The sequence below is a fragment of the Pristiophorus japonicus genome, chromosome 8 (genome assembly GCF_044704955.1).
Source record: "Pristiophorus japonicus isolate sPriJap1 chromosome 8, sPriJap1.hap1, whole genome shotgun sequence".
In the NCBI taxonomy this organism is placed as follows: Eukaryota; Metazoa; Chordata; class Chondrichthyes; family Pristiophoridae; genus Pristiophorus; species Pristiophorus japonicus.
The window spans coordinates 196,907,414-196,923,667 of NC_091984.1; the positions used below are offsets into that span (position 1 = coordinate 196,907,414).

The 16,254-nt window shown below is 42.6% G+C and overlaps 1 protein-coding gene and 1 long non-coding RNA gene across 5 annotated transcripts in view; one reads left to right on the forward strand and one right to left on the reverse strand.

Moving 5' to 3' along the window:
- rbm19 (RNA binding motif protein 19) overlaps positions 1–16,254 on the forward strand; it is a 373,516-nt gene that overhangs the window by 237,649 nt on the left and 119,613 nt on the right. The window lies entirely within an intron of this gene.
- On the reverse strand, positions 7,007–13,051 carry LOC139268273 (uncharacterized). Its single transcript, XR_011594001.1, has 3 exons — positions 13,006–13,051; positions 9,040–9,163; positions 7,007–7,820 (listed from the first exon to the last, which is right to left on the reverse strand). It is a non-coding gene; the product is annotated as an uncharacterized lncRNA (long non-coding RNA).

A 16,254-nucleotide genomic window follows, 5' to 3' on the forward strand; every position in this document is an offset into this window, starting at 1 on the left:
CTGGAAATAACTTTATTTTCCAAAAAAAATGAGAGAAAACCATGTTGCACTTACCTACCACACCCAAATCTCACACTGAGGAATGACGTTTATTCTCAGCCTTCTATACTTTTCCTGAGACCCTTATTACTTTTGCCATTTCCAAAATCCAGGGTTTACCCCATGTTTGTACGACAGCATGTGCTAATCAGATTTGCAGGAACCTTCATCATAAGTTTCCGTCGGCAAAATTGTTGCAGATGTTAGCATAATTATCGGCATAAATTATTGATTGTGCCGATCCAGGAAATTCTAGGTCAATTGTTCCCTATTTGATATTCTTTGCCTCAATTGTCATTGTTTTAAATTTGAAGAGAGAGTTACTGTTCAATGTCACTTTCATATGTTCTGCTCCATAAGTTGTTACTAGGATCACAGCCTCCAACCAACTTGGTATATTGTTACTTTGCTCAAAAATGTAGCTTGCCTGTTGCAGCGCAGAGAATTTCAGCCAGACGAGCTTCTGTCAGCAATATCAGCGGGCATGGGGATTACTGATCTGACTTTTCTGGCTGGCAGTGGACTTGGCTTGAGAGTGGGTTCAGTTGCTGCTGTTGCAGTTCAAACTTTCTCAAACACTTTTTGCACAAATAGCTTGGTGATTTTCAAAAGCAGAATAAGTCTCATATGAAACTACCATACTAGTTAATGTAGTCCTGGTCTCACAATTGACCTTGATTGTTGTGATTTTTTTTTGCTGGAGAATGTGGAGGATGCCCACCATGTCCTCTCAATTCATAATAACAAAGAAAATCACACCATTAGAATATCTTATACAGGTTTATTTACAAATAAAATCAGAGGCAGTGATATAGACACAATGCTATACAGCAACATATGCAATTTGTTCTATACACAAACTGGGTTGATTTTTTTTGTGTCTATAGTTCTTTAGCTTCTCTGCAAACTGGGAAAAAATATTCAGTGGTAATATATCAGTGCTGCTTAAAAGATCTATCCAGCTCTGTTTGCAACGGCAGGAAGACTAGAACCTGAAGGTTTCTCAACAAGCTTAATTTGATAGCTTTTGCTACATATTCTTAAATGATACTTGCCCTTTTATGTCCAATCATCTGATACTTGTGTTCTCCTTGCTCTTGAGCTTCATTGGACAGGCTAATGCCTAGAGTGTTTTAAACTAGTGTCAAAAGTTTATTGTAGAACTTACTCTAGTTAACACTGTATTACTACTGTTACACTCTCTTTAAACCATCCACTGCCTCTGTGTTGTCACACTGCTTGTACAACATCCAGACTTGAATGAACAACAATTTCCTCCAGTTAAACATTGGGAAGACCAAAGCCATTGTCTTGGGGCCCTGGCCATAAGCTCCATGCCCTTGCCACATAGAAAATAGGAAACATAGAAAATAGGTGCAGGAATAGGCCATTCGGCCCTTTTGAGCCTGCACCAGCATTCAATAAAATCATGGCTGATTTTTCACCTCGGTACCCCTTTCCTGCTTTCTCTCCATACCCCTTGATCCCTTTAGCCATAAGGGCCACATCTAACTCCCTCTTGAATATATCCAACAAACTGGCATCGACAACTCTCTGTGGTAGGGAATTCCACAGGTTAACAACTCTCTGAGTGAAGAAGTTTCTCCTTATCTCAGTCCTAAATGGCTTACCTCTTATCCTTAGACTGTGTCCCCTGGTTCTGGACTTCCCCAACATCGGGAACATTCTTTCTGCATCTAACCTGTCCAGTCCCGTCAGAATTTTATGTGTTTCTATGAGATCCCCTCTCATCCTTCTAAACTCCAGTGACTAAAGGCCCAGTCGATCCAGTCTCTCCTCATTTGTCAGACCAGCCATCCCGGGAATCAGTCTGGTGAACCGTCGCTGCACTCCTTCAATAGCAAGAACGTCCTTCCTCAGATTAGGAGACCAAAACTGAACACACTATTCCAGGTGAGGCCTCAAAAAGTACCAGTACAACTGCAGTAAGACCTCCCTGCTCCTATACTCAAAACCCTAGGCCAACATACCATTTGCCTTCTTCACCTCCGGATATAAAAGGGGTCGGAGGGTCTAGTAAGGAGGAAGAACTGAGGGAAATCCTTATTAGTCGGGAAATTGTGTTGGGGAAATTGATGGGATTGAAGGCCGATAAATCCCCAGGGCCTGATGGACTGCATCCCAGAGTACTTAAAGAGGTGGCCTTGGAAATAGTGGATGCATTGAGTCATTTTCCAACATTCCATTGACTCTGGATCAGTTCCTATGGAGTGGAGGGTAGCCAATGTAACCCCACTTTTTAAAAAAGGAGGGAGAGAGAAAACAGGGAATTACAGACCGGTCAGCCTGACATCGGTAGTGGGTAAAATGATGGAATCAATTATTAAGGATGTCATAGCAGTGCATTTGGAAAGAGGTAATATGATAGGTCCAAGTCAGCATGGATTTGTGAAAGGGAAATCATGCTTGACAAATCTTCTGGAATTTTTTGAGGATGTTTTCAGTAGAGTGGACAAGGGAGAACCAGTTGATGTGGTATATTTGGACTTTCAGAAGGCTTTCGACAAGGTCCCACACAAGAGATTAATGTGCAAAGTTAAAGCACATGGGATTGGGGGTAGTGTGCTGACATGGGTTGAGAACTGGTTGTCCGACAGGAAGCAAAGAGTAGGAGTAAATGGGGACTTTTCAGAATGGCAGGCAGTGACTAGTGGAATACCGCAAGGTTCTGTGCTGGGGCCCCAGCTGTTTACACTGTACATTAATGATTTAGACGAGGGGATTAAATGTAGTATCTCCAAATTTGCGGATGACACTAAGTTGGGTGGCAGTGTGAGCTGCAAGGAGGATTCTATGAGGCTGCAGAGCGACTTGGATAGGTTAGGTGAGTGGGCAAATGCATGGCAGATGAAGTATAATGTGGATAAATGTGAGGTTATCCACTTTGGTGGTAAAAACAGAGAGACAGACTATTATCTGAATGGTGACAGATTAGGAAAAGGGGAGGTGCAAAGAGACCTGGGTGTCATGGTACATCAGTCATTGAAGGTTGGCATGCAGGTACAGCAGGCGGTTAAGAAAGCAAATGGCATGTTGGCCTTCATAGCGAGGGGATTTGAGTACAAGGGCAGGGAGGTGTTGCTACAATTGTACAGGGCCTTGGTGAGGCCACACCTGGAGTATTGTGTACAGTTTTGGTCTCCTAACCTGAGGAAGGACATTCTTGCTATTGAGGGAGTGCAGCGAAGGTTCACCAGACTGATTCCCGGGATGGCGGGACTGACCTATCAAGAAAGACTGGATCAACTGGGCTTGTATTCACTGGAGTTCAGAAGAATGAGAGGGGACCTCATAGAAACGTTTAAAATTCTGACGGGGTTAGACAGGTTAGATGCAGGAAGAATGTTCCCAATGTTGGGGAAGTCCAGAACCAGGGGACACAGTCTAAGGATAAGGGGGAAGCCATTTAGGACCGAGATGAGGAGGAATTTCTTCACCCAGAGAGTGGTGAACCTGTGGAATTCTCTACCACAGAAAGTTGTTGAGGCCAATTCACTAAATATATTCAAAAAGGAGTTAGATGAAGTCCTTACTACGAGGGGAATCAAGGGGTATGGTGAGAAAGCAGGAATGGGGTACTGAAGTTGCATGTTCAGCCATGAACTCATTGAATGGCGGTGCAGGCTAGAAGGGCCGAATGGCCTACTCCTGCACCTATTTTCTATGTTTCTACTGTACCTGCATGCCAACTTTCAATAACTGATGCACCATGACACCCAGGTCTTGTTGCACCTCCCCTTTTCCTAATCTGCCGCCATTCAGATAATATTCTGCTTTTGTGTTTTTGCCCCAAAAGTGGATAACCTCACATTTATCCACATTATACTGCATCTGCCATGCATTTGCCCACTCACCTAACCTGCTCAAATCACCCTGCAGCCTCTTAGCGTCCTCCTCGCAGCTCACAACGCCACCCAGTTTAATGTCATCTGCAAACTTGGAGATATTACACTCAATTCCTTCATCTAAATCATTAATGTATATTGTAAATAGCTGGGGTCCCAGCACTGAGCCCTGTGGCACCCCACGAGTCACTGCCTGCCAGTCTGAAAAGGACCCATTTATCCCGACTCTCTGCTTCCTGTCTGCCAACCAGTTCGCTATCCACGTCAGTACGTTACCCCCAATAGCATGTGCTTTGATTTTGCACACCAATCTCTTGTGTGGGACCTTGTCAAAAGCCTTTTGAAAGTCCAAATACATCACATCCCCCTGGTTCTCCCTTGTCCACTCTACTATTTACATCCTCAAAAAATTCCAGGAGATTTGTCAAGCATGATTTCCCTTTCATAAATCCATGTTGACTTGGACCGATCCTGTTACTGCTTTCCAAATGCGCTGTTATTTCCTCTCTAATAATTGATTCCAACATTTTCCCCATTACTGATATCAGGCTAACCGGTCTATAATTACCCGTTTTCTCTCTCCCTCCTTTTTTAAAAAGTGGTGCTACATTAGCTAACTTCCAGTCCATAGGAACTGATCCAGAGTCGATCGATGTTGGAAAATGATCACCAATGCATCCACTATTTCTAGGGCCACTTCATTAAGTACTCTGGGATGCAGACTATCATGCCCCGGGAATTTATCGGCCTTCAATCCCATCAATTTCCCTAACACAATTTCCCGCCTAATAAGGATATCCTTCAGTTCCTCCTTCTCACTAGACCCTCGGTCCCCTAGTATTTCCGGAAGGTTATTTGTGTCTTCCTTCGTGAAGACAGAACCAAAGTATTTGTTCAACTGGTCTGCCATTTCTTTGTACCCCATTATAAATTCACCTGAATCTGACTGCAAGGGACTTACGTTTGTCTTTACTAATCTTTTTCTCTTCACATATCTATAGAAGCTTTTGCAGTCAGTTTTTATGTTCCCGGCAAGTTTCCTCTCATACTCTATTTTCCCTCTCCTAATTAAACCCTTTGTCCTCCTCTGCTGAATTCTAAATTTCTTCCAGTCCTCAGGTTTGCTGCTTTTTCTGGCCAATGTATATGTCTCTTCCTTGGATTTAACACTATCCTTAATTTCCCTTGTTAGCCACGGTTGAGCCACCTTCCCCGTTTTATTTTTACTCCAGACAGGGATGTACAATTATTGAAGTTCACCCATGTGATCTTTAAATGTTTGCCATTGCCTATCCACCGTCAACCCTCTAAGTATCATTTTGCCGGTCTATTCTAGCTAATTCATGACTCATACCATTGAAGTTACCTTTCCTTAAGTTCAGGACCCTAGTCTCTGTCTCCCTCCCCAGCCACTATTGCGTGTTGAATCAGACTGTTTGAAACCTCGGCATCCTATTTGACCCATAACTGAGCTTCTGATCCCATATCCTCTCCATTACAAAGACTGCCTACTTCCACCTCCATAACATTTCGCACCTCCACCCCTACTTCATCTAATCTGCTTCTGAAACCCTCATTCATGCCTTTGTCATCTCCAGGGTCGCCTATTCAATGCTTTCCTGGCTGTTCTCCCACCCTCAACCCTCTGTTTATTTTAGCTCATCCAAAACTCGTGTCCATCCAGCACCCAGTCCTGCTCACTCACCACCTCAGTCCTTGCTGACCTACATTGGCTATTAATCCTTCACTGCCTCAAATTTAGAATTCTCATCCTTGTGTTCAATTCCCTTCATGGTCTCACTCCTCCCAATCTCTGTACCATCCTCTGGCCCGACAACCCCAAACCCTAAATTAATTATGTTGTTCAATTCTGGCCTTTTGTGCATCCCTACTCCCTTCGCCCCTCCATTGGTGGCTGTGGCTTCAGCTGCCTAGGCCTACGTACTAGAATTCCCTCCCTAAACCCTTTTGCTTCCCTACCAATCTCTCCTTCAACCTTAAGGCACTCTGAGTATAATTTGTTGTTTGCAGCCCTTCCAATACAGTCTTGTGTCAGCCACCAGGACGGATGCCTGTGTGCAATGCTGGATCATAAGGGGGTGATTTGCACAGATCAACATTTTATTGTGTCAGCATACCAGTGTTACTTTTACTCTTCATTGATACTAATGTGCTGGGTATACACCTTAAAAAGTGTTAAGGGTCTACTGCTGTACATATTTAGGGTATGCCAATGGAGCTGTGCATATGTCCTTAACTTAATGCTCTTTTGTAAAGGCTCTGTTGGACTAAGTGGGTCTGGCGAATAACCAAATTGTTATGAACTGCTCAATGTATCAGACCTACATTTCAAGTTCTCATAGTATCCCCACAGATTACAATAAAGATTACAATAACAGTTACAATAAAATAACGTACATGAAACCCAAAAATAGCATGGAGCTGTTGCTCACAGTCCAGTTGTGGTATATGGCTAAACTACTATTTGAAAATGGGAATATTTGTAGCCATTCTAATAAGTCTATGATAGCACAAAAGACCACTACATTTTTGATAAAAGTTCAAATTAGGACTATTCACATTTAGTTTATCTGAATTTAAACTGTTAAACATTGCTTTTGGATTTAGGACTAGCTATCTTGATCAATTTTTTAAAAATGTGATGGATCATTCCTTTAAGGCAACAGCACCAATCATTCACAAAACATGGTGATCGTTAAGTTTTTGATGTGCTACTAACGGAATGCCCATACATCTCTAGACAGACAACCTGGTAAAATAAAAAGTGTTTTATGGTTAAACTAACAAAGTAACTGCTGCTCAGCAGGAAACATCATTGACTTCAGATGGTGAGGAGAAATATATGATCTTGTCAGTTGCCTTCACAATATAAGAAGGCTATTTTGAAGGGACAAAAGGGGGAAACAGATTAAAAAGCATTATCTTGGGCTGTGTGCTACAAATTTGCATTCTGTCACAACATTAATTGAAAAATTATTAGTTGCAATCAGAAATGCAAAATAGATTTTTTCAAAACTGTCCTGTCAAGTTAATTTATAATTTATTGATGTTTTCTAATATTTACATATTATTTATCATCATTCTGTTGCAGCTGAAGACTTCATAGATGAAAATAAAGCTTATTTACACATTTCGCAGCATGTCAAGTATAACAATATCTTTAGTTGTTGCCACTGAGGTTTACATTGCTGGTGTTTTCTGTAGCTAACTTCAAATGAGTAAATGTCAGCTCCTAATTCATTTAAACTATTGTCATCTTGCTGTGTTTTTAAATCTATTAGAGTTTTTGAAATTGCATTACAGATAGAAAATTATATTGTTTAAATTTGTGAAATAGGTCCGATAGGTGATATAGGCGCATTGGGTCAAAGTGGGCGAAAACATTGCTTATAAGCAGACATGCAAATACTATGTCATCATAGGCAGTCCCTCAGAATTGAGGAAGACTTGCTTCCACTCTGAAAATGAGTCCTTCGGTGACTGAACAGTCCAATACGAGAACCACAGTCCCTGTCGCAGGTGGGACAGACCGTCGTTGAGGGAAAGGGTGGGTGGGACTGGTTTGCCGCACGCTCTTTCTGCCGCTTGCACTTGGTTTCTGCATGTTCTCGGCGATGAGACTCAAAGTGCTCAGAGCCCTGCCGGATGCACTTCCTCCACTTAGGGCGGCCTTTGGCCAGGGACTCCCAGGTGTCGGTGGGGATGCTGCTCTATGTATGACTATACCAGCCATGTTATATTTGATGCTTTTAAAATCAGAGTCTGTGAAAATCAAAGTCTGATGACTTTGCCGCTACTACTTGTTCATTCAATTCCAGTAATGGTGCTCCATTATACCAGCAATAGCAGTGTGACCCATTCAAGTAGAGCTTAATTTTAGCTCTGTAAAGGAACCTGCAAAAGAGGAAGAGAGGAGTTTGAGAGATCAACAAAAGTCGCATTTTAAAAATTAATAATCAGCAATGGTGTTAAAAAGTGATCTCAGCACCAGCAGCAAGATCATCTACATTGGCAGAATGTCATCAAAGACCCAGGACAGCTGTTTTATTTAAAAGTAGGTGCAGAATTCCACAAAAAATAAAATTGGATAAAATGAAGGTGCCAGAGAATGCTTTAATAAGCTGGATGAGTGCCAATCTATAGTGAGGCCTTTCTTTTTATTCATCTCCCCTCCTTGCACATGATACCTAACAGCACTGGGAGTTCCTTCACCACATGGACTGCAGTGGTTCTCCTGATGTCTGGCCAACATTCCTCCCTCGGTCAATACTGATCATTCATCTCGCTGATTGAGATCAGACACTTAAATTTGTCGATATAAGGTAGGTGCAGCAGGCGGTGAACAAGGCAAATGGCATGTTGGCCTTCATAGCTAGGGGATTTGAGTATAGGAGCAGGGAGGTCTTACTGCAATTGTGCAGGGCCTTGGTGAGGCCTCACCTGGAATATTGTGTTCAGTTTTGGTCTCCTAATCTGAGGAAGGACGTTCTTGCTATTGAGGGAGTGCAGCGAAGGTTCCCAGACTGATTCCAGGGATGGCTGGACTGACATATGAGGAGAGACTGGATCAACTGGGCCTTTATACACTGGAGTTTAGAAGAAAGAGAGGGGTCATAGAACGTATAAGATTCTGATGGGACGGGACAGGTTAGATGCGGGAAGAATGTTCCCGATGTTGGGGAAGTCCAGAACCAGGGGACACAATCTTAGGATAAGGGGTAGGCCATTTAGGACTGAGATGAGGAGAAACTTCTTCATGCAGAGAGTTGTTAACCTGTGGAATTCCCTGCCGCAGAGAGTTGTTGATGCCAATTCATTGGATATATTCAAGAGGGAGTTAGATATGGCCCTTACGGCTAAAGGGATCAAGGGGTATGGAGAGAAAGCAGGAAAGGGATACTGAGGTGAATGATCAGCCATGATCTTATTGAATGACGGTGCAGGCTCGAAGGGCCGAATGGCCTACTCCTGCACCTATTTTCTATGTTTCTGTTTTCTTTCCTATTATCCTGTTACATGATAAAAGTCTGAGATAATGTGATATTGGCCTAGAAATCCCAGTCGGCTGCTTCCCACGGGCGATTGGGTAAAAAAGTTAAAGATGTGCACTTACCTGAGCCTACTGCGCCCACGAGGGATCCTGGTCCTGAGGCATCCACTGACTGCGCATCGGAACGCGTGCATGTCTGGACGTCTGCAGGGCTGGAGCTGCAGTCACATGGCTCTCGGCAGCCAATCTAGATAATGGAAGCTCTAAGTTGGAGTTCCCATTATTATGATAAAGAAACCCCCCCCAACACCCAAAACACACATTAAAAAAAAATTGAAAAAAACCAACACATTTTTACTAATTTAAATTAGTTATTTATGTATTATTAAAAAATATATATTTTTCCGATTTATTTTTTGTTTTTGTTGTAAAGTTTTGTAAATTATGGTTTAAAATAAACTTACTGTAGTGGGGAGAGTTTTTAACAATGTTTTTAAAATTTTATTTTATTATGTTTTTGTGTATTTTAAAACTCTTCGCTTGTAAAAGTAGCTATCACCTGCTTTTATCAGGCGCAAGAGTTTTCAGGACATCCGCTGGGCAAGATATGGGTAAATACTACAATCTTGCCCATGCGAATATCCTGGATGTGGGGATACGAAGGATCTGTCAAGCTCCAGCTTTCAGCGCATGCGCATTGTGCGCTAAAAAACGGCTTTTACGATACCTTCCCGGGAACGTACACACTCCGTACGGACTTGGGAGGCAGGAATTTCTGGGCCGTTATGTAATCACTCCTACAATGCTATTGTAATAGAATTAGAACCATTTTTAAGAGGAAATTTGAAAAAAAAAGTTTGCATTACAATCACTGAACGTTACACTCCAAAGCTTAAACATCCTATGTAACATTTATCAATATGCATTCCATATATCCACGTCAAGTATGCACAGATATGGTGCACAACAGTAATTGCCTGCAGTGAAAGCTCCCGCAACAATGCCCATTTCCTATTGCACCAGAGCGTCATTTCCATTTCCTGTACCAACCATTTTTACACTGAGAGTGCTCACTTACTTGCAATATATGAACCCAGAATTTTCTCAAATATGATTTACACCACTGCTGCATCTTTATGCAATCTAGCAGCCTTGTCCTGCCATCTCTCATGACAGCAACATGTGCCAGGACACCAGCCTTCTGCACAGAGCACGATGCCAGTGGAACATAGAGGGTGAGGCCAGGTTGCTCGGGCTCCCTCCAGAGATACAGTTAGCAGTGGCCCCATGCCAGGAGTCAGTGGCCATGAGTCGATAGCCATTTCTGTCGTATGACTCTTGGTATAAGGAGCCACGCATTTCTTGCAATCCTTGCAGTAAGGTGGCACTTAGAAAGGAGCACTTGAATAGGAGCAAGAAAGGCATGGATATGTACTAAGAGGGAGCACGATATTAGAAAAGAGTAGGGTAACTGTTTGCAATTCATTTGTATTAAAGAAGAATGTGCACTTATCTTGTGCTTTATTATTAATGATATTTAGAGTCTTGCAGAAAAGGAGCGCTCATTTGGGTGCTGACTTATTCATTCAAGGAACGGTCCCCAGTACTCGGGAAGTCACAGGAAAATGATTTCTGGAAGGCTTCGTGATTATGAGGGTTCAGCCTGGGACAGAGGAGGCCTAAATTGTTCCTTTTGGGGCCCAGAGGAGGACTACTACTCCTCCTAGCCCCACAAGCAAAGTAAAAATAAATGTAAAAGATTTACCTCTTTGGGCCTCCTCTGTCCCAACTCCTCTTGCTAGGTTGACCTGGCGAGAAAGCGACAACTGCTCAGGCTAGTAGTTAAAATAACAGTTGTGCCCTAATGATGTCTGACCCTGGTTTCTGGCAGGCAACCTTCCCAGCTTAAAATCAAAGACTGGGAAATATTAGTTCCCCCCCCCCCCCCCCCCTCCATCCCCAAGGCGATTTTAACTGCCCGCCTGCCCGATTTCCGTTGGGTTGGCAGGGTTAGAATCTTCTGGGTCAGTTATAGCACAGGCCACGTCACAATTTGTGAGTAAACCATTATCGTTCTGACATCAGTACTTTGAGTTAGAAGAGCTCCGTCGCCTCCAGTCCAGAACCAAGATTGTTGCAACACCTCATTGAATTACGGTATGCAGACCATGCTTGGGTTTGTGCACACTCAGAGGCCGAACTCCAAACCATCGTTGACACCTTCACTGAAGCGTACGAGAGACTGGGCCTTGCACTAAACATCCGTAAGACAAAGGTCCTCTACCAACCTAGCCCCGCCACACAGGACTGCCCCCTGATTATCAAGATTCATGACAAAACCTCGGACAGCATGAACTACTTACCATATTTTGGGAGTCTTCTGTCAGCGAGGGCAGACATTGATGATGAAATCCAACACCACCTTCAGTGTGTCAGTGCAACCTTTGGTTGCCTGAGGCAGAGAGTGTTTGAAGACCAAGATCTCAAATCCTGGCACCAAGCTCATGGTCTACAGAGCAGAAGTGATAACCGCTCTCCTATATGCTTCAGAGACATGGACAACGTACAGTAGGCACCTCAAAGCACTGGAGAGCTACTACCAACGCTGCCTCTGCAAAATCTTGCAAATCCATTGGCAGGATAGGCGTACCAATGTCAGTGTTCTCACTCAGGCTAACATCCCCAGCATCGAGGCATTGATCACGCTCAATCAGCTCTGATGGACGGACCACATTGTCTGCATGCCTGATAAGACTCCTGAAACAAGCACTCTACTCCCAGCTCCGTCACGGCAAGTGAGTTCCAGGAGGGCAGAGGAAACGTTTCAAGGATGCCCTCAAAGCCTCCTTGAAAACATATAACATCCCCACCGACTCTTGGGAATTCCTGGCCCAAGACCGCTCAAAGTGGAAGAGAAGCATTCGAGAAGGCGCAGGACACTTTGAGTTTCTCTGTCGGGAGCACGCGGCAAGTACAAACAGCGGAAGGAGCATACAACAAGCCAAGCACCCCACCCATACCTTCAACCACCACCTGCCCCACCAATGACAGAGTCTGTAGATCTCACATTGGATTCATTCGTCACCTTAGAACTCATATATTAGTGTGGAAGCAAGTCATCCTCGCCTCCAGGGGACTGCCTTCGAAGAAGAGAGGACAAATATGAAGGCATTGAGCAAACAGAAGCACAAACACAGATTTCTGGCTGAAAACTTAATGCAAGTTGGTTAAATTGGCGCAAATCAATTTGGGGAGGGGTGGCTTTTGGGTCTGAAGAAGCAACCAAGGACTAAGACAAAAAGTGCAAATGGCTAGAACTGTGCCAAATGAAATGAAATGCAGGTAAATGCAAGAACTTTATACATGGAAGGGACAAATAGAGGATGTATTTAATGAATGGTGTCAAATTGAATAGGGGGAAACTGGCAGACTCTGGGAATGACAGTGGACTCAACACTTGCCATATTCAGTCATTACAGCGCAGCAGTCTACAAAGCAAACAGACGGCTGATATAATACCGAATCAGTTGTGTACAAGTCTGAAGCCATCACATTGAAGCTGTACAGTTCTCTGGGCAGACCACACCTTGAGTACTGTATTCAGTTCTGATCATCAAGACACACTAATGGACATGAAACAGACGATGAACACAAGGTAGTAAGCATTTTCTCCAATTATTCACGGGAAGATATGAACAGCAGGCCCTCAAGCAGAGATAACCTGGGCAAAATTATGAGTTGGAAGTTCTAGACAGGTTAAAAAGACTCAAACGAATAAGTCTTCAGGAATAGATGGCATTTCCCACAGAGTGCTAAAAGAAACTAGGAGGAGATTTATGAGGCATTGAAAATCATTGACTCAGTCACTAGAAGCCAGTAGACTAGAAAAGGGCCATTGTGGTCCCATATTCAAAAAGGCTGACAAAACAGGCACAGACAACTATAGACTCATTAAACTGACTTCAGTTCTGTGTATAATAATGCAATTGAGTAAACTTGAGGATTATCTGTAAATAATGGCGCAGAAATCCCGATCGAGGTCTTCCCATAGGCAAACTACTGAAACGAGGAAAAAAAATGCGCACTTACCTGAATGTGCTGCGCCCGCTCGAACTTCCGATCCTGAGGCCTTCACTCCCTACGCATCGGAGCGCGTGCACGTTGGGATGTCCGTATGCTGGAGCTGGAGTCACATGGCTCTGGGCGGCCAATCAAGGTACAGTATTTTCTCATTCATAATAATGGGAACTCCGTAAGTTGGAGTTCCCATTATTATGAATGAGAAACCCCCCCCAATACACAAAACACTAAAAAAAAATAGAAAAATACACTACATATTTAAGATTCATTTAAATTAAAGTTCTTATTAAAAATATATATTTTCTCAACTTTTTAAAAAGGTGTTTTAATTATGCCTTAAAATAAACTTACTGTAGTGGGGGGGGGCTTTAACAGTAAAATATGTTTTCATATGTGTTTATTTAATTTAATTTTAATGTTTATGTATGTTTTTAAACACTTGCGCCTGTAAAAGTAGGCTATAAGCCTGCTTTTTCAGGCGCAAGATTGTTGAGGACATTTGCTGGGCAAGATATGCGTAAATAAATATCGCAAATCTTGCCCTTGCAAGTGTCTTCACTCCCGATATGTGCGAGATCTGTAAAGCCAGAAACTTGATCGATCGGAAAAGCCGGTTTTCATCGCTTGCACATTGCGAGCTGAAAACCGGCTTTTCCGATGCCTTCCCAGGTCCGTCGAAACTTCGTACGGGCCCCGGGCATCGGAATTTCAGGCTCAATAACTTAGTGAACAGCAGTAAACATGGATTCTGATATGGAAGATCCTATCCAACTGCTTTGTGGAAGTGGCATCCAAAGAGGACTGCACCCATTAAAAAATGTATTATACCTAGATTTTCAAAAGGCATTTGACACATTTCCACATGAAAGGCTATTAGTCAAGATCAAAGCTGTGAGGATTCAGGAACAATCTTGGGAATGAATTTTAAAAAAACTGTCTGAAGAGACGAAAACAATGTGCACTTATTAGAGGAGTTATGTCAGTGGGAGAAATGCTAAATGAGTGTCCAGGATTCGTGTTGGGACCACCACTACCATTTCTAATTTACATCAGTGACTTGGATTCAAAAACTCAATGGAAATTGGTAAAAAATTTAAATACTAAATAGGAAGGGGACACAGTAGAACTGAAGGAGGCATCTCCGATATTGCAAAAGGAGTTGAGACAAAATCTAAGTGGGCAGAAACAATCTCAGATGAAATTGAATGCAGAAAAGTATACAGTACTGCACGAAGGAAGGGAAAATGGGTGTGACGCATGTACTCCATAAATGGTGTTAAAATAGTTAAGGATTAAGTTGAAAGAGACATAGGAATCTTAGAAGACTCGCCATTCAACGTATCTAACCAATGCAGAGCAGCAATCAACAAAGCCAATAGACTGCTGTATAGCCAGAACACATTAAGTGCTGTGTCCCATTCTGATCACTTGAGACACGAGGGAGAAATTCAAGCATTGGAGGCAGTGCATTGAAGAGCCAAGTGGCTGACCTCATGTATCAAAGGTCTGAGTTATGAGGAAAAATTGAAGAAACTTACGCTTTGCAGCCTTGAAAGGTGATTTTATAGAAGTACATAAGATAGCTAAAGGCTCTGTACTTATTTTTATGAAATTATATCACTATAGTCAACAACAAGTTGTGGAAAATTGTACTTTCTGGAAGGAGAAAAAATGACCACAAAAAGAGGGCCATAATAGAATTGGATTTTTTAAACTGAAAATCTTTTGTTAGCCATTTTCTCCTTTGCAACACCTCACCTATATGACAGCATGTTTTGGTTTCACTCAGATTTTAAAGAACATGCTTTTTAATTGAATCAATTGAAGTCAAAATGTGTAGGTGGATCACTGTCAAGTCACTGAAATGCAGTAGTTTCCATACATAATCCCATAAAGTCAGAAAGTTCACTTTTTTTCTATTGCTTCCTTGTGCTGTGGAAGTTTAATATCTTTCTGAAAATATTAACTTGCAAATGATGTAATACTCTCCGGTCCTCTGAAATTCTGTACCCAATTCCTTCTGCCTTGTTACCTCTCCATGCTTTCAAAAACCTCCTCAAAACCCCCTCCTTGAAATGTGCCGTTTATTCTCTGTCCTAGCCTCTTCATTCTTCTCCTCTTGCCCCATGTTGGGGTCCTAATTTCCCTGTCCTTCTGGATTATAAAGTTCTGAGACACCGTCCAGCATGTGAGGGGCACTATATAACTGCAAGTTGTAGTCTCACATTAGGTGCAGTTACACCAGAGTCCAGAATGTAATGCTAACAATTTGGAATGCTCAGTTTTTTTTCAATTAGCAGTACAATATTCCAAACCTAACAGAATTATGTGGCTTGTGCTGGGAGCCAAGCAAACTCTGTCTCTCCCCTTTGATGTTTCAACATTCCCTAAAATTAGAATCATAGAATTGCTACAGCACAGAAAAGCCATTTGGCCCATCGAACCCATGCCGGCTCTGCAAGAGCACTTCAGCTCGTCCCCCCACCTCTGCCCTTTCCCGATAGCCCTGCAAATTCTTTTGCATCTGCCTCCAATACCCTTTCAGGCAATGCATTCCAGATCCTAACCACTCACTGCATTAAAAAGTTTTTCCTCATGTTGCCTTTGGTTCTTCTCCGAATTACCTTTAATAATGATAACTGTTATTTATATAGCACCTTTAATATAGTAAAACATCCCAAGGCGTTACAGACAAACAGATAAATTTGACACCGAGCCACAGAAGAAATTAAGGCAGATAATCAAAAGCTTGTTTCAAGAGGTAGGTTTTAATGAGCATCTTAAAGGAGGAAAGAGAGGTGTAGAGGTTTAGGCATGTCCACCAATGGTTGAGTGGTTATAATGAGGGATGTTCAAGAGGCCAGAATTTGAGGAGCGCAGACATCTTGTGGGATTGTGAGGCTGAAAAAGATTACAGAGATAGGGAGGGGCAAGTCCATGGAGTGATTTATAAACAAGGATGAGAATTTTGAAATCGAGGCGTTGTTTAACAGGGAGCCAATGTAGGCCAGAAAGCACAGGGGTGATGGGTGATCTTGACTTTGTGCAGGTTAGGAATGAGGGTTTCAGCAGCAGAATTGCTGAGGCAGGAGCAATGCTATGGAGGTGGAAAAAGGCGGTTTTAGTTATGTGGCTGGAAACTCATTTCAGGGTCAAATGACACCTAGGTTGCAAACAGTCTTGTTCACCCTCAGATTGATGCTAGGGAGAGGGATGGAGTCAGCAGTTAGGGAACGCAATTTGTGGCGGGGAACAAAG